Source organism: Pseudonaja textilis, chromosome 1, assembly GCF_049901715.1.
Source record: "Pseudonaja textilis isolate UNSWEBS1 chromosome 1, rPseTex1.2, whole genome shotgun sequence".
Classification (NCBI taxonomy): domain Eukaryota; kingdom Metazoa; phylum Chordata; class Lepidosauria; order Squamata; family Elapidae; genus Pseudonaja; species Pseudonaja textilis.
In genome coordinates, this window is record NC_141990.1 from 141360756 (window position 1) to 141386583 (window position 25828).

The 25828-nt window shown below is 38.5% G+C and overlaps 1 long non-coding RNA gene across 4 annotated transcripts in view; it reads right to left on the reverse strand.

The window, feature by feature from the left end:
• Positions 1-8563: 8563 nt before the first annotated feature.
• LOC148127844 (uncharacterized) overlaps positions 8564-25828 on the reverse strand; it is a 40636-nt gene continuing 23371 nt past the window's right edge. For 2 of the 4 annotated variants that reach the window (XR_015740386.1, XR_015740388.1), the window contains exons 2-4: positions 18814-18910; positions 17887-17975; positions 9076-10744 (exon numbers count right to left, since the gene is read on the reverse strand). This is a non-coding gene — a long non-coding RNA (uncharacterized LOC148127844). The other 2 variants (XR_015740387.1, XR_015740389.1) reach the window with 2 other exon arrangements.

A 25828-nucleotide genomic window follows, 5' to 3' on the forward strand; every position in this document is an offset into this window, starting at 1 on the left:
ATGCTACGCCACACACTCAGAACTGTCCGATTGTCTATGAACCTGATGCACTGCACCGGCCTACTAGATACAAGTAGTCCTCAATTTACAACAGTTCATTTAGTGACCATTTGACGTTAAAATGGCCTGGGGGAAAAAGTGACTGGTGGCCATTGTTCACACTTATGACCATAGCAGCATCCCCATAGTCACATGATAAAAATTCAAATACTTGGCAACTGATTCATATGTATGAAGGTTGCAGTACCCTGGGATCCTGGGATCACCTTTTCAAACCTTCTGATGAACAAACTCAGTAGGGAAGCCAGATTCACTTAACAGCCGTGTTACTAGCTTAATAACTGCAGTGACTCATTAAACAACTGTGGCAAGAAAAGTCATAAAATGGTGGCAAAACTCACTTCACAAACGTCTCACTTAGCAGCAGAAATGTTGGGCTCAATTGTGGTGATAAGTTGAGGACTACTGGTACCAAGAAGGGCTGGCATGAGTTAAAGAAGATTGTGACTCTCTAAGATTGAGAATTCTGTGCTGAAAATTCCACCAGGTTCTCCCCCTCTTACCACACACAGACACAAAAAAGACACAAACATACAAAACCCATTGCTCCAGATGGACGAAGTGCTTAGGGAAACTCAAAACTTTGTTCCTTCTTCTGTAATGCTAACAAAGGATTTCCCCAATGGCATGTTTTAGAAACAGTCTGAAGAAGTACAAAAATGTTTACTCTGTCTGGATCACACCCTATTTTATACTGACTTTTGAGGGAAAAATATCTATTGCTTTCTGCCTTTCTTATAGAGTAACTCAAAATGTTTCTGTCCTATATTCTTGTATTCGCTCAGAGTTAAACAGCCATACAAATTCAATAATAAAAATGAATTTCCATACATTTGTTTTCCTATTTAACTGAATTCTCATACCTTTCGCAAGAAGAATTTTGAGAAAGATCGTCTCGAAAAACAGGAAAAAAAAGGCTTCTCTCTTTTTTTAAACAAGTCTTGTTCATCCACAGAGAAAACTCTGGAAGAATAAATCCTCTTTCAAGAAAGATGTCCCTTAGATATCTTCTTTTTCTGTAATCAGTTGTTGTTGTTGTTTAAAGAGCAACCTTCTTCTGGTCTTTCAGGTCCTAGGTTTTTGTTTTTTGTTTTTATTGGCTAATAAGAGCCAAGAATAGGAAATCCCCCAAATACAAGGAATGTATGGAATAATTTGAGTTTAGGAGTAGAAGACAGAAATTTAGATGGCTTGTACACATACCATGTTTTATCCATTCTAGAATTTCTATTCAAAAGAGACCTAACTTTGAGCAAAAAATGATGTTCCTTGGTGTACTGCACATCCTAAGCCCAATTACATGCTACAGTTGATGGAACCTCTGTAAATGTGGAAGCCATTAAAAATTCATGGCAGACTAAGAAGAAATGACTACAGATTCCAAGAATAACATGGGGATGAATTCCAAGAATAATAACACATGGAGATATTTAAAGGTGTTCATAAGTAAATCATAAATATAAATAATAATAATTAAATAATTTAAAGAAACCTGTGCCCTGAAATCCATAGAAGTTGGCTCAAGGGACATATTTACTGGAGAAAAGCTAGAAATTTTCACTGATCCTTCTCTCTGCATTTTCTGGAGAGACTCTCTGGAACTATATGGAAGACACACAGGGCAGGGAGTGAGGAAAATGGTTTGGTTTTCCCAGTAGATTTCCTTATTAGGTTGCAATGCAATGATAATCATAAAGTAGCCAAGATTAATTTAACATATCAAAAAACTGGATTAAATGTGCAAAAGAAAACTGGTATGCTGAGGGATTTGCTGGCATCATATATATTAAACCAACCACAGAAAATTATCTGATCCACACTGTATACACAATTATTAGGCAAGTGAATATTTTGACCATATCATCATTTTTATGTATATTTCCACCTCCAAACTGTATACACTTGAATGCTTAGTTGGCATAAGCATATCAGGTGATGTGTACTTGTGTAATGAGGAAACGTTGAGAAAAAAAGATGCACATTAACTGGCAAAGATTTGAGAAGAATCAAATGTGAAGCCACCAGGAATCCATTTTCCTCCAGTGCTCTCATATGTCAAAACTGCAAGCTACCTGGAGTGCCCAGAAGTACGAGGTATTCAGTGCTCAGAGACATGACCAAAGTAAGGAAGGCCGAAACCTGACCACCACTGAACAAGACATATAAGTTGAAATGGCAAGACTGGGCCAAGAAGTATCTGAAGACAGATTTTTCAAAGGTTTTATGGACTGATGAGATGAGAGTGACTCTTGACAGACCAGATGGATGGGCCTGTGGCTGGATCAGTAACGGGCACAGAGCTGCGCTTCAAATGCCAGCAAGGTGGAGGAAGGGTACTGGTATGGGCTGGTATCATTAAAGATGAGCTAGTTGAACCTTTTTGGGTTAAAGATGGACTCAAAATCAACTCCCAAACCTACTGCCAGTTTTTAAAAGTCACTTTCTTCAAGCAGTGGTACAGGAAAAAGTCTGCATCTTTCAAGACCACCATGATTTTTATGCAGGACAATGCTCCATTGCATGCATCAAAATACTCTACTACGTGACTAGCCAGTAAAGGCCTTAAAGATGAAAGAATAATGACATGCCCCCCTTCCTCACCTGACCTAAACCCTATTGAGAACTTGGGGGCCCTTTTGAAACAGGAGAGTTATGGTAAAAGAAAATAGTACACCTCTCTGAACAGTGTCGGGCAGGCTGTGATTGCTGCTGCATAAAAAGTTGATTGTCAACAGATTAAGAAACTGTCAGACTCCATTAATGGAAGTCTTATGATTGTTATTGAAAAGAAGGGTGGCTGTATTGGTCACTGATTTTTTTTTGAACTGTCAAAAATGTTCATCTGTAAATTTTGAGTTGCTTATTATTCTCACTTTAACAGATGAAAATAAATGAATGAGATGGGACATTTTTCATTTAGTTGCATAGTAATTCTGCACACTAATAGTTGCCCAATAATTGTGCACACATAGATATTCTCCTAAGAAAGCCATAACCTCACTTTTACTTTTTTAAATACTCAGGTTTGAGATTTAATTAACATTTTGGATTGACCAAGACCGCTGTAATTGTTCAATAATAAAATTGATCTTCAAAAATACAGCTTGCCTAATAATTGTGCACACAGTGTAGATTTCTGGGATTGCTGAATATTTTGATAAAATCAGGGGGCGCTAGAACCAGTGGAAAAGAGATGTGATTGCCCCTGTTGTTTTGGGCCATGATTCCATCAGCTCAGGCTCTCTTCTTACCTGAAAAGAAAGACCTTCTCTTGACCATGGATTCTCCCCCTATTTGTAATTCACTAATAAAAAAAATGGAGATTACTTTATTCATTGCTTCATTCATACTTCACTCTACATTCTTAAAATAATCATTCCTGATTCCTAAATTCTATCCAGGAAAAAGGTTGTACTATATGCCAGAGGTGGTATTCAGCAGGTTCTGACCAGTTCTGAAGAACCGGTAGCAAAAATTTGAGTAGTTCGGAGAACCGGCAAATACCATACCACGTATGTCTGGCCCCACACCCATCTATTCTCTGCCTCCCGAGTCTGATTGGCTGAGTCTTCTTTTGTTGCCCTGCACAGGACAACGGACTGGAAAGCAGGTTACTGGGGTGGGGAGGAAATGAGGATTTTGCAGTATCCTTCTCCCAGGAGTGGGGAGAGAATGGGGGGTTTACAGTATCCTTCCCCTGCCATGCCCATCAAGCCACACTATGTCCACCAAGCCACACTACGTCCACCAAGCCATGCCCACAGAACCGGTAGTAAAATAACTGGAATCCCACCACTGCTATATGCCATAAGGTGAATGTTATTCATAAACAAGAAATCTATGCCAAAATCTTTTCCCCTCCCTCCCTCCCTCCCTCCCTCCCCCCCCCACACACACTTTTGACTATTTTGGAATATACAAAAAATAATCTCCCCTAGAAACTATAAAATATCTTGAAGTTGTATCAATATTTACCATGTAATACTGGTATGTCTCTTTTTGTATACTTGACAATAGCCAACATACCATATTTACTTTTATATTTTCTCCTCATTCTAGCTACCAATCAAAGTGCAATTAAATACCACTAAATTGAATGTAGACTTAAAATCAGTAGCCTCCATTACATTTATTCAGGGGTGGCATTCAATTTTTTTAAGGCTTAGGTGGTGGGTGTGGTTTGGTGGTCATGTGACTGGGTGGACATGGCTTGGTGGTCATGTTATTGGCTGAGTGTGGCCAACTCAATATCACTCACATCGAGGCACACATCTCCTCGGCTGGCCTCTCATGACTGTGGGGATGCTGCAACAGTCATTAAGTGTGAAAAATGGTCATAAGTCACTTTTTCAGTGCCATTGTAACTTTGAATGGTCACTCCACACAAGCAAAGTACCAGCAAAGGAGGGGGGAAAAACTCCAGAGAAGTTCCTGAGACAGGAAGTCCAGTCCTGCCAAGAATGTAATAAGGGTTAATGGAGAGGCAGTTTCTGTAAGCAACACCAGAATGTTTCCTTCCTGCCTTCCTTACAGGATTAGGCCAGTAATTTCTTCTAACAACCGGTTCTCCGAACTGCTTAGAATGTTAACAACCGGTTCTAGCGAATAGGTGCGAACCTGTAGAATCCCACCCCTGCATTTATTAATACTGAGCAGAATACCAAAATGGCAGCTTTGACTTGTAGCAGTATTCTTCCCCTCCTCCACTCCAGCCACCCCTTTCTATAGCTTCAAATTAACCAGGAGGTGGAGATTCCGATTGTTTGCTTAATGGAGACTGTTTTGTTTAAAAGGTAACTGATATTCTTCTACTTTATTTAAGCTCCATTTAATTCAGGCTCCCATCTGCTTCATTTTGATTGTGTTTTGAAAATGTACATTAAAAAAATCACTCTGCCAATGGAACTTGGGCTGGGGAGTGGGAAGGAAATAATCCTCAAATACACAGCTGGCATAGTTCCACCAAAAAAAGAAATCCATTGATCTGTCCTGATTCCCAATCCTTGGTTTTTCAGAATGGCTCATATATTCATAAACAAGCCATTGAACAAATGCATGCATCGTTTTTGTTGTTCTTTATAAGCCGGCTGTTGGCTCTTTTTAGCTTCCACTATGAAAAATGAATGAACTTACTCCCATTTTTGCCTTATCTCTTATCTCATAATTGTTTTGTTTGGAGCAGTAGGAGAGACCAATATAAATATCTCTGCTGTGTTGTCCTTCCAAAGCTAATTCATCCTTTTCTCTGAGGCATATTCCCCTGACTTTGCTTGGAACTTTTATAATTGTTTACTGTTGGAATCCATCTTAAAGGTATTTATTGCTGGGTCTGATGTAACATGGATAGAGATATCAAGGCACCATCCTCACTAAGCCTTGGGAAAACATCAAGAGTGTTGAGTGCTATATAAAATAGAAGTATATATAATAACCAGTTCAATGAAGAAAAACATATTTCTTTTGCAGAATGGAATGTAGGATTTGAGGCATAGTATTGGTAACATATTTGAAAATGTTCACTATACTTAAAATTTAAATCCTGAATAGCATAAATAAATTGCAAGGATTCATAGAAGCTATTCCTACAAACACTGTCTCCATAATCTAGTAAACCCAAAATCCTTTTCCATAAATCCCATCAAATTCAGTGAAATCCACCCCTGAAAATTTATTTTGCCTATTTAAAACATTTTTTTAATCATTTATGCTAATGTTTGCAGAATTCTACAATGGCTTAACTCACACCCCCTCCCTTCTTTAAAGAAAAATGTTTTGATTTCTGCCTTTTTCAGTTCCTCTGACTGAAAAAAAGAGTTGTTGTTTGCAGTGGAACAGATAAAAAAACATGAAGGTTAAACATTAATTTTCTGATTGTTCTTAATCATTGTTATAAATGTGCAGTACATGTTTCTTCACCTTGGCAACTTTGAGATGTATGGGTTTTAATTCTCAGAATTCCTTAATCAACAGTCGTAAGTCTTGATGCTCATAAAGCAGGCTATCCTATGACCAACCCAATTGCATGACCTTTTTTGCATTGGTTGTTAAGTGAATCACCATGGCCGTTAAATGAATCTGCAGTCATCATGTCAATCATCCTGTTTACTATCGGACACTTTTGCTGAAAACCAGAAGTAAACACTGAGTTTTGACAAAAATATTATAAATTGTGGTTTCAGGTGACCAAGGGACACAGCAAACAGCCATAAGCAGTGGTGGGATTCAACTGATTCGCACCACTTCAGCTGAATCAGTTGTTAAATTGCTGGATGGCCCCACCCCATCCCTTCCAGGAGTCCCACATGCCCCGTTCTGGCTCCTAAGTAAGTGTAGGCCCAAAAGGGAGTACGTAGGGGTACAGAGCAGCCCCCCTGCAGCCTGTTTTTGCTCCCAGGAAGCCGCAGGGAGGCCTACTAGGTCCAAAATGGGGCGCAGGGGGATGCAGCATTCCCCACGTGGCCCGTTTTGCTCCCAGGAGGCTGTAGGAAGGCCTACTAGGCCCAAAACGGGGCATGGGGATGGCACATCCCCCTGCAGCCTGTTTTTGCTCCCGGGGGGGGGTGCAGGAGGCCGAGTGCTGCCTGTTATACCCCCTGTCCACACTCACTATGGCCGTGCACACCCAGCTGGTCATTAGGGCAGAGAACCAGTTGTTAAATTATTTGAATCTCATCATTGGCCCTAAGTGTGGGCTGAATGCCGAGTGCCCAAAACGTGATCATATGATCATACAGAGGAGCCCGGGGAACCGGAACTTTGCAACCAAGTCAGAAGTATCTTTTGAGGAGTTCATCATAACTTGGGGGAAGGGGAGTTCCATTGTAACTCTGACTACATGTATAACAAAAAGAGACAGAAAGAACTGGGTTCAAACTTAGGAAGTGTTAAAGATATTTAAATTTAGCAGCTGCAGCAGTGGAGCTGTGCAGTGAGCCAGAACACATGGTTGCTCTGTGATTGGTTGCTATGGGTGTGGAGGGGGAGTTTCCCTTTACCCCCACCTTTTTTCTTCTGTGTGCTCTGTGATTTACCTCATGATGCTCCCAATTGCCTAACTATCTGTTTGGTGGGTGTAGCTATGGATAGATAGATGATAGGTAGGTAGATGGATGGATGGATGGATGGATGGATGGATGGATGGATAGATAGATAGATTACATATATATAGATATAGATAGATAGATAAATAAATAGATATATTACAGAACTTACAGAAATTCATAATGGGCACTATTGTTCTTTGGTTTTCTCTTTGATAGCTAGTGTCAACAGCACAGATAGCAATAGCAATAGCACTTAGACTTATATATCACTTCACAGTGCTTTGCAGCCCTCTCTAAGCAGTTTACAAAGTCAGTATATTGCCCCCAACAATCAAACTGCTGCCAGTGAGCTGAATCAGCCTGCAATAAATACTGCATTTTAACTACTGTATCCCCACGGCTCCTTGATTTTTGCAAGACTCATTTTACATAAACCAACCACCAGCAACGAAATCCCAATAAATAATCATAAAGAAAACAAAAAGTGGAGCAACAGTTCTAGCAAAGAAAGGAAAAAATACCCATGTGTTTGAAATAAATATATTAAGAACTGTGCGGTTTACAAGAAAGACCCTTAAAATGCATGAAATTTTAAATATGAAACTTGGATGCTGTTTCTTTAAAAGTGCTTGCAGATTCAGCTGATAACAAGGCAGAATATATTTATGTACCGGTGTGTAAAAAGTTGGCATATAGACAGGAATGCACCCAACCTGTCCATCCCTACTCTGAAGAGCTTGAAGGTTAAGGGCCACACTCGGCTGATGAACGCTGTGCCTGCCTTCCTTCACTAGGTGTAGATGGCAACAGTTTTTAGGAGTCTTGGAAGCGGGTAGAAAGAGGAATTGCTTCACATGCTAGGCATAGATTATTTTATCTTCTGACACTGCCGACTCTCTTCAAATAAAGTTTTGAAACTGAACCAACACCTGCCAAATGTGTTTATAAAAGGAGAAAGTGAGATGAATGCATATACCATGAATAGCAATCTCTGTTTAACAACCTAGAATGCATACTCTCTGGAAGGAAGGATAGATAGATGGATGGATGGGAGGGAGGGAGGGAGGGAAGATGGCTTTCATCTATCTCTGGATACCAGGGGGAAGATGACATATGACCTGAGTAATAATTATTGGTTGAAACCAAGTACATTGTAGAGTTTGAGACAAGGAAAAAAACTATTTTAAGGAACCTAAATCTGTGTTTATGTCTCTGGGCAATGACAATTAGTGAAGTAGGTTTCAAACCGTAAATAAATAAGTTCCCAATGCTGAAGGTCTTTGTTTTCTTTCAGTTACCTGTTTTCTTTCCTTAATTCTGAAAAAGATGAGAGCCATTTCAGCAAGTACCATGCTAAGCATCAACCCCCGAATTCCAGTATCACCCACCCTCCCCTCTAAAAGGCAAAAAAAGCAGCACATAGCACAAGTTTACAACTTGTAGGTATTGCATTCAAGATATAGTTATGGAGATGTTATTTATTTGTTTATTATATTTATATAATATTCACTTGTACTAGAATATAAATAGATGTGACTTACAGAATTCAGGCCCAACAAAAGGACATGCAAAAAACAAGCTCCTTCTGACAGACATATGAAATTTCAGCAAAAAAGCTGAAATTCAGCAGGCAAAAAAAAGGACTTGCTTTTGGGTGGTACTATACAAAAATATGGATTACCAAATAGCAAAAGTTGTATGTATCTGGGACAAGGGTTAAAATGGAAGGAGAAACCAAGATCATATCAATCTAATTTAGTCCCAATTGCCAGAAGTTCTCCAGTACCTCAGGTAAGATTTTCTTTCTTTCTTTCTTTCTTTCTTTCTTTCTTTCTTTCTTTCTTTCTTTCTTTCTTTCTTTCTTTCTTTCCTTCCTTCCTTCCTTCCTTCCTTCCTTCCTTCTTTCCATCCATCCATCCATCCATCCATCCAATTTATTTGGCTACCCATCTATTGAAAAAAAATCTGGGCAGGGAACAAAAAAAAATACATTATTCATTAAGATGGTTTACCTAAAAGGAGATGAAACAGTGACCTTGCTCTTTGCAGCAAGCACATCCTTTGTTTCTGATATTCAGGAACAGGAAGTCATTTGCAAATGACTGAAGGGAAAATAGCCTTGCAAGATACAGAATTGGACTCATTACTGTATTGAATTTGCCGCAAGGGCATCAGCATTAGGGCAACTACAATATATCTGTCTGCCCAAAAGTAAGTCAGACTAAGTTCAGTAGAGCTGAGCCTGACTTCCTGACACGCATGCAGTTTTATAGTTTTAACCCAATTCTCTCTGAATAAGAAGCCACAAAACATTTCTGGTCAACAAATTTAATATTTTTGAGAAATCAAAGAGTTTCAAAATGGTGCTTTTCTTCCAGTAGCTATAAGAACGTTAATACGTGTCACTTAAATGATGCTTGGAATCTCTAAAGCGGTGACAAAAGTATCAGCTATTTTAACCCTAGCAGTCTCCTAAAAGGTCAGTAAGTAAGAACAACCTGCTGTTCAGAAGTGTGCTTCCTGACTTTTCTCCTCTTCCCTTCCTAAGTGTGCAGTTAAAGTTACAAACAAGGTGAATAATACATCTGTGTGGTAACCATGGTAATCAGCTGTATTAACAATTTTAAATGACAGTGTATCTGCCAGGACTTCACAAAAGAAGACAAACCCTTGAATAAGCCATGATGATTTTTTTTTCTTTTTCTGCCTAATTGCAGAATGGGAGGCAAGTCCCATTGAAGTAATAGAAGTTGATGTCACATATGTATTTTGCAGATACACTGTTAGACACCCTCAGGGAGGCTTCAGTGGCTTTCATTTAAAATTAAGTGACCTGGCTATGTAAAAAAAAAAATCTTAAAATTCAAAGCTACCTAACTTCCCTTTTCTACTTTTATTTTAAAAAACTCTTTGTTTGCCTTAAAAATGGAGGTGGCATTGGAGATCTCTCTCCCTCTCTTTCTCTCTCCCTCCCTCCCCCCTCTCTCTTGTGTGGTCAAAAGATCTGGGAGAGCAACATGTTGAGGGCGTTTAATTGATGAACAGCACTCAACCTATGAAAACACTGAAGAATAAAGCTTTTGTATCACAATGAGATGACCTATGGAGTAAGAAATCAGCCCTGCTTCAAGTCAATGTTTTGGTAAGTGAAGTCCATATTAAATCTGAATTATATAGAAAATGTCAATAGAATTTCATGGGGTACAAGATTTCCCTGTTCCAATGTGCAAGCTGCAACTCTACTACATAATTTTATGGAGCAGTGAAGAGTTCAAGACCATGCAGGATCCCAATTAGAATTCTGTAATGACATAATCTCAAGCTTGCATGATATATGGAAATACTTACTTCATTCTCCACTTACATCTAATGGCCTCTTTTAACTTTTGGTGAAGTGTCAAGTTTAATAATTTCCTGAATGTAGCATGGCAAAAATACAGGCCTAAAGTCAATCTGTCATAAAGAAAAAACTCTTTGGGCTAATAAAACTCGTGGATATTGGATACTGAAGATCTTCTTGATGGTCAGAATGGCCTTGAGTATAATTTTATTGCAGTGGGCTTCCTTCGATAAGGGATAATTTTATCAACGTCTCCTTTCCCTTACATTCTCCAGAGGCCTGTTCCAGATGTTTGCAGATCCTGTAGAAGAGAGTGGAAAGGGGAAAAAAGGAGTAGGTTAACATTTATTTATTTATTTGTATCCTGCCTCTATTATTTTTACAAATAACTCAAGGCTGTGAACATGCAGTATGTAATATTCCTTCCTTCTCCTATTTTCCCCCCAACAACAACCCTGTGGGATGTATTGGGCTGAGACTGGCCCATAGTTACACAATTGCCTTTCTTGGTTAAGGTGGGACTTGAACTCACCATCTGGTGCCTTAACCACTAAACCAACTGCTAAACATTACCTTCCCCTTCTTTACAAATAGGCTCCAATTCCCTAACTGAAGAAAAATTATCTATACTATAGCTATCCAAAAGTTAGATGACCCTGAATTTGAATTAATATCCTCTCCAAGATTAAGAACAGGTAGAGAAAAAAATTAAAACCCTGTGCAATAAATGTTCCTGCTACATGCCTATGAGGGTATGAAACTGGGAGAGAGTTTTACGCATATAGGATAAGTAAGTTGCTACTGCCCGCAGACAATTAAAAATAAAAATTGTAGGTGATGAGCTCAAAATTTTGTTTGGAAAAAATTCCCACTTGCTCAAAAGAATTACTAAGCTAAGAGAGCGAGTTTGGTGTATGGTTTAGGCATCAAGCCAGAAACCAGGAGATTGTGAGTTATAGTCTTGCCTTGGGGACGAAAGGCAGGTTGTTGACTTTGGGCCAGTCACTCTTTCTCAGCCCAACTGACCTGACAGGATTGCTGTTGAGGACAAAAAAAGTAGGAGGAGGAAGGAGCATTAGGTACTGTATGTTCATTGTCTTGAGATAGTTATAAAAATAATAAAGGTGGAATTGTCATTGTTTTTTTAAAAGGGCTAAGCTGAGCAACAGAGAATCTCTTGGTAGGCCATAGGAAGTGGCAAGAAATTACCTCCCCAGTCTGCTTCTTATTAAATGAGCCCTACCTTCTTCCCATTAGCAGCCATTTTATAAGAGTATATCTTCCCATTAAGCAGCTGTATCTCCAGAGTATCTACAACATCCCTCAAAACAAGAAAGGCTACAAAAAGGTTTCTTCTTTTTTTTTTTTTAAATAAACTTTATTAATTTTACTTTTTTTAAAAAAAAGACAACAACACAGCTATAAATTATATACAACAAAGAGACGCACCAGTCTTGGCGTAAGCCAAGAGGGAAAGAAAGGAAAGTTTGAGAGAGGAAAGAGGGAAAGGGAAGAGAGGGGGGAAAAGTGGGGAAAACAAAGGTAGGAAAGACAATTATAATAAAACCATATTTTGTGACTGTCAGTAAGGTCTTTTCTTCTTCAAAGCTATCGTCGGCCTTAGTCTTCTTAGCGGTGAACTATCTTTGATTAAGCCAAATATACAAAGGATTCCAATTGCTAGAATAAATTGAAGATTCTTTATTTTTTAATGCTTGGGTTAGATTGTCCATTTCTGCACATTGTAAAATTTTCTGAATGACCATAAGTTCAGTGGGGATGGAAGGTAGTTTCCAGCACTGGGCAAATGCCAGTCTGGCCGCGGTTAAGATATGGATTGTAATATACTTTGATTTTTTGGATATTCGTTTATCAAAAATTCCTAGAAGGAAGGACTCCGGTTTGTACTCAATCTGTTCCATGGTTATTTCCTCTAGCCAGTGCCTAATTTTTTGCCAATACTTCTGGGTTTCCTTGCATGACCACCACATGTGGAAGAAGGTACCTTCTATGTTTTGACATTTCCAACACTTGGGGCTCGTGTTGGGGTGCATCTTGGCCAATCTCAAAGGAGGCAGGTGCCATCTATAAAACATTTTATATAAGTTTTCTTTATAAGCTGCTGATTTCGTGATCTTAATGTTCCTGTTCCAGACCTTTTCCCATTCTGCTAGGGTAATGCTCCGACCCACATTTCTGCTCCACGCAATCATATTTCCCTTGACAATTTCTTGTTCCAGTTCTGTTTCTAATAAATATTTGTAAAATTTAGATATATTTTTTTTACTTGGTCCTAATAGAATTTTGTCTAGAGTCTGTAATTTATTGTAGATTCCAAATTCTTTAATGTCTTGTTTGTATTTACTATGAATTTGAAGGTACACCCACTGATCAATTATAAATCCTCGTTCTTGTAATTCTTGTCATGTTTTTAACTTTCCTTGTAGGTCTAATAAATTTTCATACTTAATCATTTTGGTTATATCCAAATTATTAGGGTGTACTATCGCTTCCATTGGAGACACAAAAAGGTTTCTTCTTTCTGGTGAAGGGGTCAAAAGGGAAAAATCTGAGTTGTAACTCAACCTTTTAGTCCTCAAACCATTATCGTTAATTTCTCATTGTGTACTGTATTATACCGTGCACTAAATAAGTATGCTACTTTGATTTTTCTTTTTTTTATTATTATTAAAGGTTGATAACAACAGAAATATTCGTGTCACAAATATCACAATACTGCAGCAAATATGTGCCAGATTAGCTATTCATTCCATTAAGATGATGTTTCCTTAGCTAAAAGTTTAGACTTTTTCTGCCTATGGAATGAACAGACCAATTTGGGACAGTTGCCTTGGGACCCCTACAAGGAAGGGATCAGTTTCAATTTTTTTTAACTACCAGTTCTGTGAGCGTGGTTTGGTGGGCATGGCTTGGTGGGTGTGGCACAGGAAGGATACTGCAAAATCCCCATTCCCTCCCCACCCCACTAACCTGCTTTCCAGCTCCGTTCTCCTGTGCAAGGCAACAAAAGAAGACCCAGACAATCAGCTGGGACTCAATGGGAGGCAGCGAATAGATGGGGCGGGGCCAGTCAGAGGAGGCATTCTGAACTACTCAAAATTTCCACCACCGATTCTCCAGAGCTGGTTAGAACCTGCTGAATGCCACCTCTGGAGGGGACTCCAACCTTGGCTCAGTGTGACATTGTGTGACATTGTTAAGCAACCCCGCTTCCTGAATCTAAAATGACTTTCTTTCTTTGAGGGGGGAGTGCTTGCTTTTTTTCCCTACCAGTTTGGCACTCCAGCCCCTATACAGCCAATTATACGAAATGAAAAGGATTAGCTTTTCTGGCAAGATCTCATTCCACAAGAACTAGGGGAAGGAAGAACATACTTGTTTTAGATGCAGTCTCATATTTTTTTTTGGTTTGTTTAGGGGTGGACATTTAAAACAGATCATCAAGACGGAATGGCTTCTCACAGTCTAAAATTCTGGAGTTTATTGAAAGTGTTTTACAGAATATGTTTTGTGTCGGGCAATAGTAAAATACGTCTCCCTCTGGTGGCCAACTTTATAAACAGAAGAAGTGACCTTTTGACCTACCAATAAATTCCAATTCACAGAAAAAAAGTTAAATTCCAAATAACATCTCTACCCTTCCAGCCTAATACATCACTTTTAATTATGTGGTTCTCATTTGGTTCAGTGAAAGGCAATTTTTCCCCTTCCTTCTAAAAACAGAAAAGTGCTTCTAGTATTGAGCTGCTGCATTGCATATTTTTACGTTGCTGCTCTTGTCCGCATTAACTTTGTTTTTATCTTTTGCTCTTGTTCTCTTTCTCTAATTGATTGGCCTTGAATAGTCAGAACTTATCTCTGGATTGCTACTTTGGCTTTAGCTAGAAATTAGTTATGATTTCTTATTTATCGTGAATTATTATAAAATAGCTTCTATTTTTTCCAACTGCAAAAGCTACTGCTTGCATTAATGTAACCAATATTGAAGACATTACAAATAATAAGTCTTTTAATATATTCCCACAGACATTCAAAATATAAAATCAGTTGCCCTGTTTCTATAGAAAAACATCCTGCTAATATGAATATTTTTCAATACCCACCCACCCTCCCTCCCTTCCTTCCAACTGGAATTAAATTTATTATTTTTTGCACATTTCATGATTTAGTCCTTTTACGTATAGGAGAGTCTCAGCAATCAAAAGAGAGGTGGCGGGGAGGGGAATGGCAATTGCAGTATCAAAGAAAACGAAGAAAAAAGAGAAGTTAATTAATACAGCATTCAATAAACAGCTATGAAAAAAACACGAAATGGAAGATCTAAGAGACTGCAAGTAACAATGCCTTGATTCAGCAAACTTCTGAATTCAGAAGTGCAAATAGATGTAATTATTTGTCAGGAGGAGGAGGAGGAGAAAGATAATGGAGACTACAAGAATGAAATTGACTTAAGATTATTGTGAGAAAGAGTAAGAAAGAGGGAAAGAGATGTAGATCAGAGTTTTTGCATTTTATTCTTATGGCCTGGGGAATTCTCAACACGTGCTGGGCTTCCACTCATACAATTTCCAGCTGACACAGAAGCTACCAGGACAGAGAAGACTGGCTAATAGGATAAACTTTCCACACAGCATTACTAAGCCACAGCATGGATAAGCATAATGTTAGTTTTCATTTTAGACCTCGGCACAAACTCCTGCCTGCCTGTGTTTAGCAACTTTGCCTTTTATTAAATTTAATCATTTCCCCCTGTGGCTTTAAATTGAGGGCATTTCCTGTTTAAATTCAATTACTTTCACATTTAGATTGAATGCTGATAATACTAATAATAATATTTTAACTTTGCATAACTGTAACCTGATAAGCGTGAATAGGAATCGTATGGCAGTGAAACAGAGTGGCTTCTAAAAATGATATATGAATTTATTAATAAAAAGAAAAGATTTTATTGCAGCTTTTATGAAAATTTAAGCTGTTCCTATTAAAAATGAAGGGAAGGAAAATAAGGGAACGTTCTTTTCCTTTGGAAATCAATTATATTTACTTAATTGCTTGCCATATAAAATCTGTATATTGTTGCTCTAGGTTTATTCTATGGATCTCTATTTAACAAGATTTTGTCCCATTTCAATTCAAATTAAAATTTATCAAATGTTTTTGGGTAAAGAGGAAAGTGAACGGTGTCTTTTGTAAGTTGAGGGATTCATATCCACTATTCTTTATCCCAGTATGGTTAAGAATGAGAATTGTTTCTTTCCTCTATTTTTTTTTTAGGTGCGTGGGTGGGTGGGCCAACTAATCAAATATTAATTCCATGACAACTACGTTTGCTTCTATTCTCATTCATGCATTTGTGATATTCTGTCTGCCCTCCTTTTGTGTCTATGGGGAAATTATTTGAGTAACTACCAGAAATGGATAATCAATACCCACTGTATAGGTAGCCCTCGATTTACAACCACAATTGAGCCCAAAATTTTTGTTGCCAAGTCAGAGATTTGTTACCTGAGTTTTGCCCCATTTTATGACTTTTCTTGACATAGTTGTTAAGTGAATCACTGCAGTTGCTACATTAGTAATATGATTGTTAAGTGAATCTGGCTTCCCTGTTGACTTTGCTTGTCAGAAATTCACGAAAGGGGATCACATCAATCAAAACAAACAAACAACCGTTTATTGTCAATGCACAACATGTGTACAGTGAAATTGAAATGAGCCTCCTTGGTGCTGGCCCTGCAAGTCTATAATGTTAAATCTAATTTTGCTGTTTATGTTGCATTCAGGAGTCTGACAGCCCACGGATAAAAGCTGTTCTTCAGCCTGTTTGTATGACTGGCTATGCTTCTATATCTCCTGCCTGATGGCAGGAGAGTAAAGAAGTGCTGACCAGGGTGTGAGTCATCCCTGAGGTAACTTTCTTCACTCTGCTGAGGCAGCAGGTCCTGGGGATTTCATCCAGTGGTGTCATGACCCAGGGACACTGCAACCATCAAAAATATGAACCAGTTGCCAAGCGTCCAAATTTTGATCATATGACCATGGGGATGCTGCAATGTGGTAAGTGTGAAAAATGGTCATAAGTCACTTTTTTCACTGCCATTATAACCTTTGAATGGTCACTAAATGAAGTGTTGTAAGTTGGGGACTACCTGCATTTGGACAAATCAAACCCAAAGGGAATCAGGCCCTTCAAACATCCAAGAGCTCAAGTAGAAATTGTCTATCACAACTTTTTTTTTTTGGACTGAAATAAGAAGTCTCCATATTTGTCTGGGTCAACAGCCTGATCAGAAAAGTTCTTCAGCAATAAGTTAAAAGAACAGAAAACCTGATAAAGCAGCCTGATATAGAGATCAGCGATTCTGGTAGTGGCCACCCTGTTTGTCACAAAGTCAAAAGATCTTGGATATCTTAAAATGTTTACACTCCAGACTACCATAACCAAATTTCATTTTGGGATCTAGCCTCCTCAAAAAAAAACCTCTTTCTTTTAATCCAGATGGCTATACGAGTTCCTAAAGTTCCAAAGGGATTACTACTACTACTACTACTACTACTACTACTATTATTATTATTATTATTACTATTATTATTATTATTATTATTATTATTATTATATTTGGAAGCCACCCACCTTCCCCATACAGCACCTCTGGGTGTTCAACAAATCGACATAAAGATCTAAAACTTGTGTATAAAAATTACAATAAAAAAACATGGCTTGGTGGGCATTGTGTGGCTTGGTGGGCATGGCTTGGTGGGCGTGGCAAGGGAAGGATACTGTAAAATCCCTATTTCCACCCCACTCCAGGGGAAGGATACTGTAAAATCTCCATTTCCAGCCCATCCCACTAACCTGCTTTTCAGCTCCATTCTCCTGTGCAGGGCAACCAAAGAAGACCCAGCTAATCAGCTTGGACTCTGATCAGCTGGGACTCGGGAGGCAGTGAGTAGATGGGGGCGGGGCCAACCAGAGGTGGTATTTACCAGTTCTCCAAACTACTCAAAATTTCCACTACTAGTTCTCCAGAACCTTTCAGAACTGGTTGAATACCACCTCTGATGACCATGTTGGATACATGGTTCAGGCTTGACAACCAATTAAGGGCTTAACTTAAATATTTGAGCTTTGGTTAATTCGAAGTTTTGAATGAGCTATACAGACCATGGTTTCCCACAAATGAAGAAAAACTTGTTTGTGGTTAGCCACCACCCTAGCCCAGATAGAATAAAAATGCTCTTTGGGTAGAATAAAAATACATAGAATATATTTTTAAAAAATAATTATGGGTTTTGAGGGTTGTGGGGATGTTAGTATAGTATTCTTGCTCAAAAAACAACAGAATTTAGGTAGCACCACTTCTAGCATATCAATAAATACTGGACACAATAAATAAAATATATAGGTACGCTGAACATTACATGCAGCAAAACATGCTTTTGCTCTCCAGTGGGAATGGAAGACTGTTGTGGGAAGGACTTCATTCTAATAAGCTCCATTGGCTAGAATCCTGGGAAAAAAAATATGTTTCAAAGTGTTATTAAATCATGTAAGTTGGAAGCTGTGATTTTCAGTTATAGACAAGAAATATGATTAGGGCCTAGAAGCTAAAATATATGAATAATGATTGCAGGAACTGGGTATACCTAGTCTAGTGGGAAAAAAGGGCTAGAGGTGACATGATAGCAGTCTTCCGATATTTGAAGGGCTGCCATAAGGAATAAGAGGTCAACTTATTCTCCAAAGCACCTGTAGGCAGGACAAGAAACAATGGGTGAAAACTAACCAAAGAAAGAAGCAACCTAGAACTAATGAGAAAATTCCTAACAATGAAAACAATTAACCTGTGGAACAAATTGCCTCCAGAAATTATGGATGCCCCAACACTGAAGGCTTTTAAGACGAGACTGGGCAGCGATCTACCAGAAATAGTATAGGTCTTCTGGAGAGACTAGTGACCTTCAAGGTCCCTTCCAACTCTATTACTGTTTCAACCTGTTACAACTGTTTAACCCATGGGGAAATGACATTTCCATTAAGAAAACTGGGTGAATTGGTTTTCTTAAATGTTTTAGAGAAATGCAGAATGCTTACCAAAAAAAGCATTTGGGATATTTAACCCAAATTTTTATTTTAAAATCATTCTGAATATTTAACAAATATTCATAACACAACTCCCATTTAAAAAAAGCATAATTTGAAAACTCAGCCTCTACATCAATCCTTCGAGGGGATTAAAAATAGTGGAAAGATCACCTAAGTAAAGTCAGTAACAACCAGAGGAAACCAGGTTATGAATCGATGGGCATAGTATGGGAGTAAGAACTTTTGCAAAAAGGCTCACTTACCGGTGCAATAGTGGATCTCTATAATATAGATCTTGATCTAGACAGGAGAGGAGGATTGGAGGAAAGCTCTCCAGCTGCTTTTCAACTTAGGCAGATCCTATAAAAGGAAGCTTACAGTAAGTTATACAGAAAATAGAATGTAAATTTGCAATTGAATTATCTTAGTATGTGGCCGTCATTGAAACAACTATTATTATTATTATTATGTGTACCCTTCAAGTCAAGTAGATGGCAGAGGTTTCTTTTATTATGATGTCAGCCAAGTGTTCAGAACAGACAGATCAACCCTTTTTTGAGTTGCCTCTAAGTTACTTCTTGCTTTCTTAATTAGTAGTTTGCTTTGTTCTTTTTTAACGAAAGGACTAATTATGAGCTCTTTGCCACCAGAAGTACAGAAGGGTTCTGTAAATTCATCTGATTCCTCCTTTTCAGTATTAGAACCCAACCAATTTGACATAGGTCTCTTCCAAACTACAGGTAGTCCTCGACTTACATCCACTTAACAACTCTTTGAAATTACAATAGATTCCCCAAAAGTGATTTACAATTTAGATTCGAAGCTCTGATATTTACCATCACTACTCATGGTCACATGACCACATTTTGGGCACTCAGCAACACCCCACAGTTAGATTACCACAATTTATGATATTTTTTTTAACCAAAAACGAGTGCTTATTTCTGTTTTCTGGTTAAAAAAAAAAACAGTGAACAATGGGTTCGCTTAACAACCACAGTGTTAGCTTTATGACTGTGGAATTTGCTTAAGGACCACTGCAAAAGGGGTAATAAAATCAGGCATAGTCACATGGTGAGCAGCTTAATGACTGTCATGACTTATAACTGAAATGGTTGTAAGTGGAAGACTACCTGTACCACATCCTGTCTCAATTCAATCCATTCCTTTCCTTACTGCCACGAGGCAATCAACACCACATGCAGTTGAGCAATAGGACATACCAAAAAAATGACATCCATACAGTTTCCTCCCATCTGTGAACAGTTCCATTTAGCTTTTAAAACATCTGAGCATTCACAGCGAGGAAAACTGCAAAACTGTGAAGACACCATGCTGCTGAGGTTGTGTTCTACTTCTCAGCAGAGAAATGATAAAATAAAGCAACAGCAGCTTAACTTCTAAGGAAATTGGGAAGAAGCAGAATTAGGCAACAATTCTGATGAATTAAAAAACAACCCAATAGAGGGTTCAATGTGTGTACTGGAAAATTGGCTGCTATGGGTGTCATTTAATACCATGATAAATCTCAAAATAAATAGGCTCAGCTGCCAAACATGGGATCCTACCAGTGTGAAGTTGATCTGTTTTTCTCATATTTGAATGAAAATTCTTCAATTCTCCTACATTTAACTGGAAATTCTTCATTGTAGTTAGCCATCCCAAGAAGTAAAATACTCCATGGTCAAAATACAATAGCAGAGTGAAATCTGCAGGACATTGGGTTTGAGAAAATTGAGCTAGTGCATAGGTACTTGGGACATTTCCTGAACTAAAACATGAGAGGGAGTAAATGTAAGAGCAAATATAAGAGAGACAGCCACTAGATGCTTAAATACACTAAGATCTGTAGATACTTCATCCTTCTATGTGAACATCTTAGATTGGGTCAGAACCAATTGGCAGTCCTCTGATTAGTTTATGTTCTGGCCTGCAGGGTCAACAAGTAAGTAGGGAAGAAATTGAAAGTTAGCAATGGGTTAAGGATCCATAAATTCCAACCCGTCCCAATTAGTTGGTCTGATTGATCTCAATAAAGACTAAATAATGACAACTAAGTTAATAGTTTAGTGAGTTAAAAATAAACAATTACACTCATTTGGGGAAGAAAGTTCTGTCAATCGATAATCATCTTATGAAACCAAAAAGTTTTTTCAAGATTGCAGGTGGGTAACTGCTTGTTTGATCCTGGCATGTTGGACAGGAGATTGGCAGGGATTATTCTAGGAAGGCAGTATTCTGAAATTCCTGAATGCTTCTGACTGTCCTCAAGGTTTTTTTTTCAGTCAAGCATAATGTCCAAATAGTTGAAATCACTGTGTTTATAATTGTTTATGAAGTAAATAAATTGTGATGACCTGGGGCATGGCACAAAGGCAACACAGTCACATAAGTAAGAAAAGTCCCTTTAATACCTCCAACTTTGTCCCCAATGTCCAGTTATCTTTGGCTGGAAAAAAAAAACTCTCCCAAAAACAGTCTTTAAGGGGAGGAAATTCAGTCCGAAAACAAAGTACATATAAATTGTAAATAAAAATCCACACAAACCATGCTGCAGCAATTAACTGGACAGGGCAGGATAAGGAATTGCAGACTTCAAAGACCAACAAAACACATACAGTTGGGAAGATGCCAGGAACCCAGATAAGCCTCAACAATAAAAAATAACTCACAAGTTGCTGTGCGCAATCTCTCTTTTTAAACTCTGTGTTCCCTGCTGCAGCTAATGAAGGGAATCAGGGCCCCTTCGTACCCCATAAGCCACGCAACTCACCTTGCTCTCTTCTCCATTCCTCCCTGCGTGCCCTAGGATGAAGAGGGGGTGGGCCTGGATCTTACTCCGAATTCCCTCTGCCTTGCTCTACCTCTCCCCTGCTCTGCCCAGCCGGACTTTGCCCTTCCCCAGTTTCTTCCACAGCCACTGGAGCCACACTCCCACTCTCTGTCAGCTGCTTGGCCTCCCCCTCAGAATCAGATTCCTACAGGGGCATGACATAAATCTTAAGGGTAAGGCAAAGGAATACTGAAACAGATGAAATTTGGTAACCATCAGCAGGAATCATAATTAACTGTATAACTTATCCCACTTCTGCCTTTCATCATGGTATTTATATATTTTAAAAAAACCAAAGGTACGGGATAATGATTGAGCATTTTGTCAATTTGTACTAAATAATCTATGTCATTATTACTTTGGGTAAAATATCCAGCTGTGCTGATTGGTTATCTAATATTGAAGTGGATACAACAAGATGTTGTTGGCAGAGGAACATGCTGCAATGCAAGGAAAGAGTACAGGATGCCTCTTGGGTGCATATGTTCTTCATTAACAGACAATGAAAAATCAGGCTGAGTTGTGTCCCTCCCCCTGTCCCCAAGACCAACTACCATCAACTTTGGGACTATGGGTGATAGGAAACCTTTGAAAGCATTCACATCGGCAAACTTCTATGACATAAGACCATTATGTTGCAAGCCCCACCAGGGATAAAAGGATTAGGCTGGCTGGAGTTGCAACTTCGTCTGAATGATGCCAAGTTAAGAAAGTCTGAGCTGGACAAATCTAGAACTGCAGCAGGAATAGAATAGAATAGAATTTTTTATTGGCCAAGGAATTTATTGGACACACAAGGAATTTGTCTTGGTGCAAATGCTCTCAGTGTACATAAAACAAAAGATACATTCATCAAGAGTCAAGTATCGTAAGGTACAACACTTAATGCTAGTCATAGGGTACAATAAGCAATCAAATCATACTAGGAAACAGTCAATATAAATCGTAAGGATACAAGCAACAAAGTTATAGTCGTACAGTCACAAGTGGGAGGGGATGGGTGATAAGGAGTGATGAGAAGATTAATAGCAATAGTAAATAGTTTGACAATGTTGAGGGAATTATTTGTTTAGCAGAGTGATGACATTCGGAGAAAAACTGTCATTGTATCTAGTTGTTCTAGTGTGCAGTGCTCTATAGCATTGTTTTGAGGGAAGGAGTTGAAACAGTTTATGTGAGGGATGTGTGGGGTCTGTAAATATTTTCACAGCCTTCTTTTTGAGTTGTGCAGTATGCAGGTCCTCAATGGAAGGCAGATTGGTAGTAATTGTTTTTTCTGCAGTCCTAATTACTCTTTGAAGTCTGTGTTTGTCTTGTTGGGTTGCAGAACCAAACCAGAAGGTTATAAAGGTGCAGATGAAAGACTCAATAATATATTGAGATATTATAAGACAATCATATCTTGCATTATGAGTTTTGAGCCACCATTGTATCTGTGCTAATGTTCACCTTTAAAACATTTAAGGGCTAATGTATGATCTGCATGATAGTGAAAAAGGTACACAAATACAGATGAAAATTCTACACAGGACACAATTGATATATTAGAATTTTTATTCCTTTTTGGAGGTGGCTTTGTCTCTTTGAGCTGGATGTAGTGCTATGTGGCTGCCATCAATAGCAATAGCATTTAGACTTATATAGCACTTCACAGTGCTTTGCAGCTCTGTCTAACTGGTTTAAAGAATCAGCATACTGCCCCCAACAAACAGGGTCCTTATTTTACCAACCTCGGAAGGCTAGAAGGCTGAATCAACCTTGAACCAGTCAGGATTGAACTCTTGGCTGTCGGCAGAATTAGCCTGCAATACTGCATTCTGACCACTGCGTCACCACAGCTCTTTTCAAGCTATATTGCAGAGAATACTGTTACCAAATTGAAATGGTAATATATGCATGAAAAAGTGGGTTTTCTTTTTTTTTACAGAAAGAAAACAAGCAATCCCTTTCATGATATAATTTGAAACAAAAGATCCTGAATGTGTGGGATTTGCAATCAGAGGTCTAGTAAATCACACAATAAGCTTTTCAGACGTTGCTAATGCACCAGTGATCAGGGCAAGACTTCACAAAGAAAGAGGAGAAAAAGGAGCAGCCTTACAGTTCAGGTTACAAAATGAAGCTCTCTCTTTTCTTGTCTATGAGCCTTTGATGGGAAGAAATGTTGTCTGTGTCACTAACCACAAAATCAAATCAGAAAGGTGACTGGCATGTAAGCCCACTTCAGTGTTATGGAAGAATAGGAAAAAAAAGATCACATATAGAGTACAGTTGTTATACTGCTGGCTGTATAGCACAGCGGCTAAGAGCTCAGATTCATCTTCTCCCCAAATTTTGCCTCTGGTTCTGTCATCGGTTCACTAGGAAACCTTAGGCTAGATTTTAGTTCTCAGCCTCAGCCAATATACAATCTGGGAAAAATAATACACATTGACTTTATGTGGCTGTGCTATGGATTGCAGGCTAGTATCTGCTAGTATGTTAAAAAGCTCAAAAGTACCCCTGCACGTGCTAGGTGTGAGTTGCTTTGTGTCAGATTGACCAAAAAGAGCATTTTGGCTTTTGTCCTCTACAACATTTCAATTTATAGAGAGGCGTGTAAGATTTTCAGAGTACCAGATGGTATCAGAGGTTTTGCTCTCTTTCCTGCCCTCACCAATCCCAGCAATCTGTTTTTTGTACACAATATGTTCATAACTTACCCTCTCTGGCAGACACTAGTCATTTTTGAAGATATGTGTGTATATGCATATGAACCACCTGTCCTCCCTCAAAATGCCATTTTTTTTAATGCCTTCTTCTATGTTCAGGTTTTTTTTTTTCCTGCAAGATCTTCCCTGGTTGATCTGTATCTCTTCTTTGGAATCAATGAGGACTTTGCCTGTTACTCACAAGGAGTTCTTGATTTCATGCTTCCTAAAAGACCCCTCAGTCTAAGGTTTGGAAGTTGGATTACATTTCTGCATCACTGCATGACAGAGAACGTACGTATCTACCATTTGGAGGTGGTTGCACAACTCTTTCATTCATACTTCTGCAAATGATAAAGTCATTTGAATGTGCCTGGCCTTCTACCTGCTTCCCGACAGGAATCTGGATCAACCAATTAGCATGCAGGACATACAACTCCACACAACGTTTAGTTGAGATTTTGGAGGTGTGTGCTTTTTGGCCTGTCTGGAACCTACATTTACCCATCAAAGCATTTACCCCTTTGCAACGCAGGTATGCATTGATGACAGTTATGGGCAAGTTTAAACCAAGCTTAAGATGTGAAGCCTACAGTGATGATCCACATTGTCTGAAGATCAAAGATTATATTTTCAACGTAATTTATCATTTTCTTAAAATGGAAATATCAAATCGTCATCCCGTAAGAGGAGACATCTGTTAAATTTACCATGTCTTTTTAATCTTTGGCTGATTTTTTTTCCAATAAAATGAAGCAGAAGCTGAAAGACATTTCAATTATAGGGAACAATAGTGTCCACATTTAGAATGCTGGTGTGCATGTGCTTAAAAACAAAGTATAAAATTAAAATTAGCATCAAGTTTCTGGAAGTTTTTTTAACCATTTTCCAGAAAACTTAACAATAATCACTTCTCTGTTGCTTAGCCTTTCCTTCTTTGAACCTCTACCACAACGTGGAGGAAAAATACAAGGCAAACTGAAACGCTGCCCTATTTCTTTACTTTTCTAGTGTGTATGAATATATTCTGAGAATAGGGACATGGCTGAGTTCATGTCTACTTGATGGTTGAACTTGAGTCTAAGTAGTCTTGAGCCCAGAAATTTCTTTTCTTGTTTGTATATTCAGTATTTAAAACATAGTGATAAGACATTACTTTTTATTCTACACAACAAAGGAGCAAGCTTTGGAAATGATAAGCATACTCTGTTCTAAACATTACTTGGCTGATATATTCTGAAGATAAATCTGGGTTTGGTATATGAAATAAAGATGGGGGTTTATCAATAAATATTTTCTGGAGGGAGGGGGAGGGGGAGGGGGAGGGGAGAGAGAGAGAGAGAGAGAGAGATGAATTCTAAGTTTGGTGATGGTGTTTTTTAAATATCCTGGTAGAAAATGTCATATTAATGATATGAAAAAAAATATGACATTAAGAATCACGCAGAGTCCTTGGTGGTTTCTGAGTTTGGTTGTTTGCTTGCAGACAGTTTGTTATCAGACTAGGTAACAGTTTCAATGTTATATGTGAGGGTTTACTTACTGTTTATATGCAGTAGTTTGCCCCGCTAGTGTTGATAGGAGTGTTCTTCCTCGATTAAGCTGTTGTTTACTGCTTGATTGTTTGTCTGAATTGGTAGTTCCGTGACTAGGGTGTGGTTTACTGCTTGATTGTTTCTCTAGTACTAACCCTTGTTGTCGTATATCTCATACGAACAAAGGACGCGAGTCGGTGACTTGGTTCAGCTCATTTAT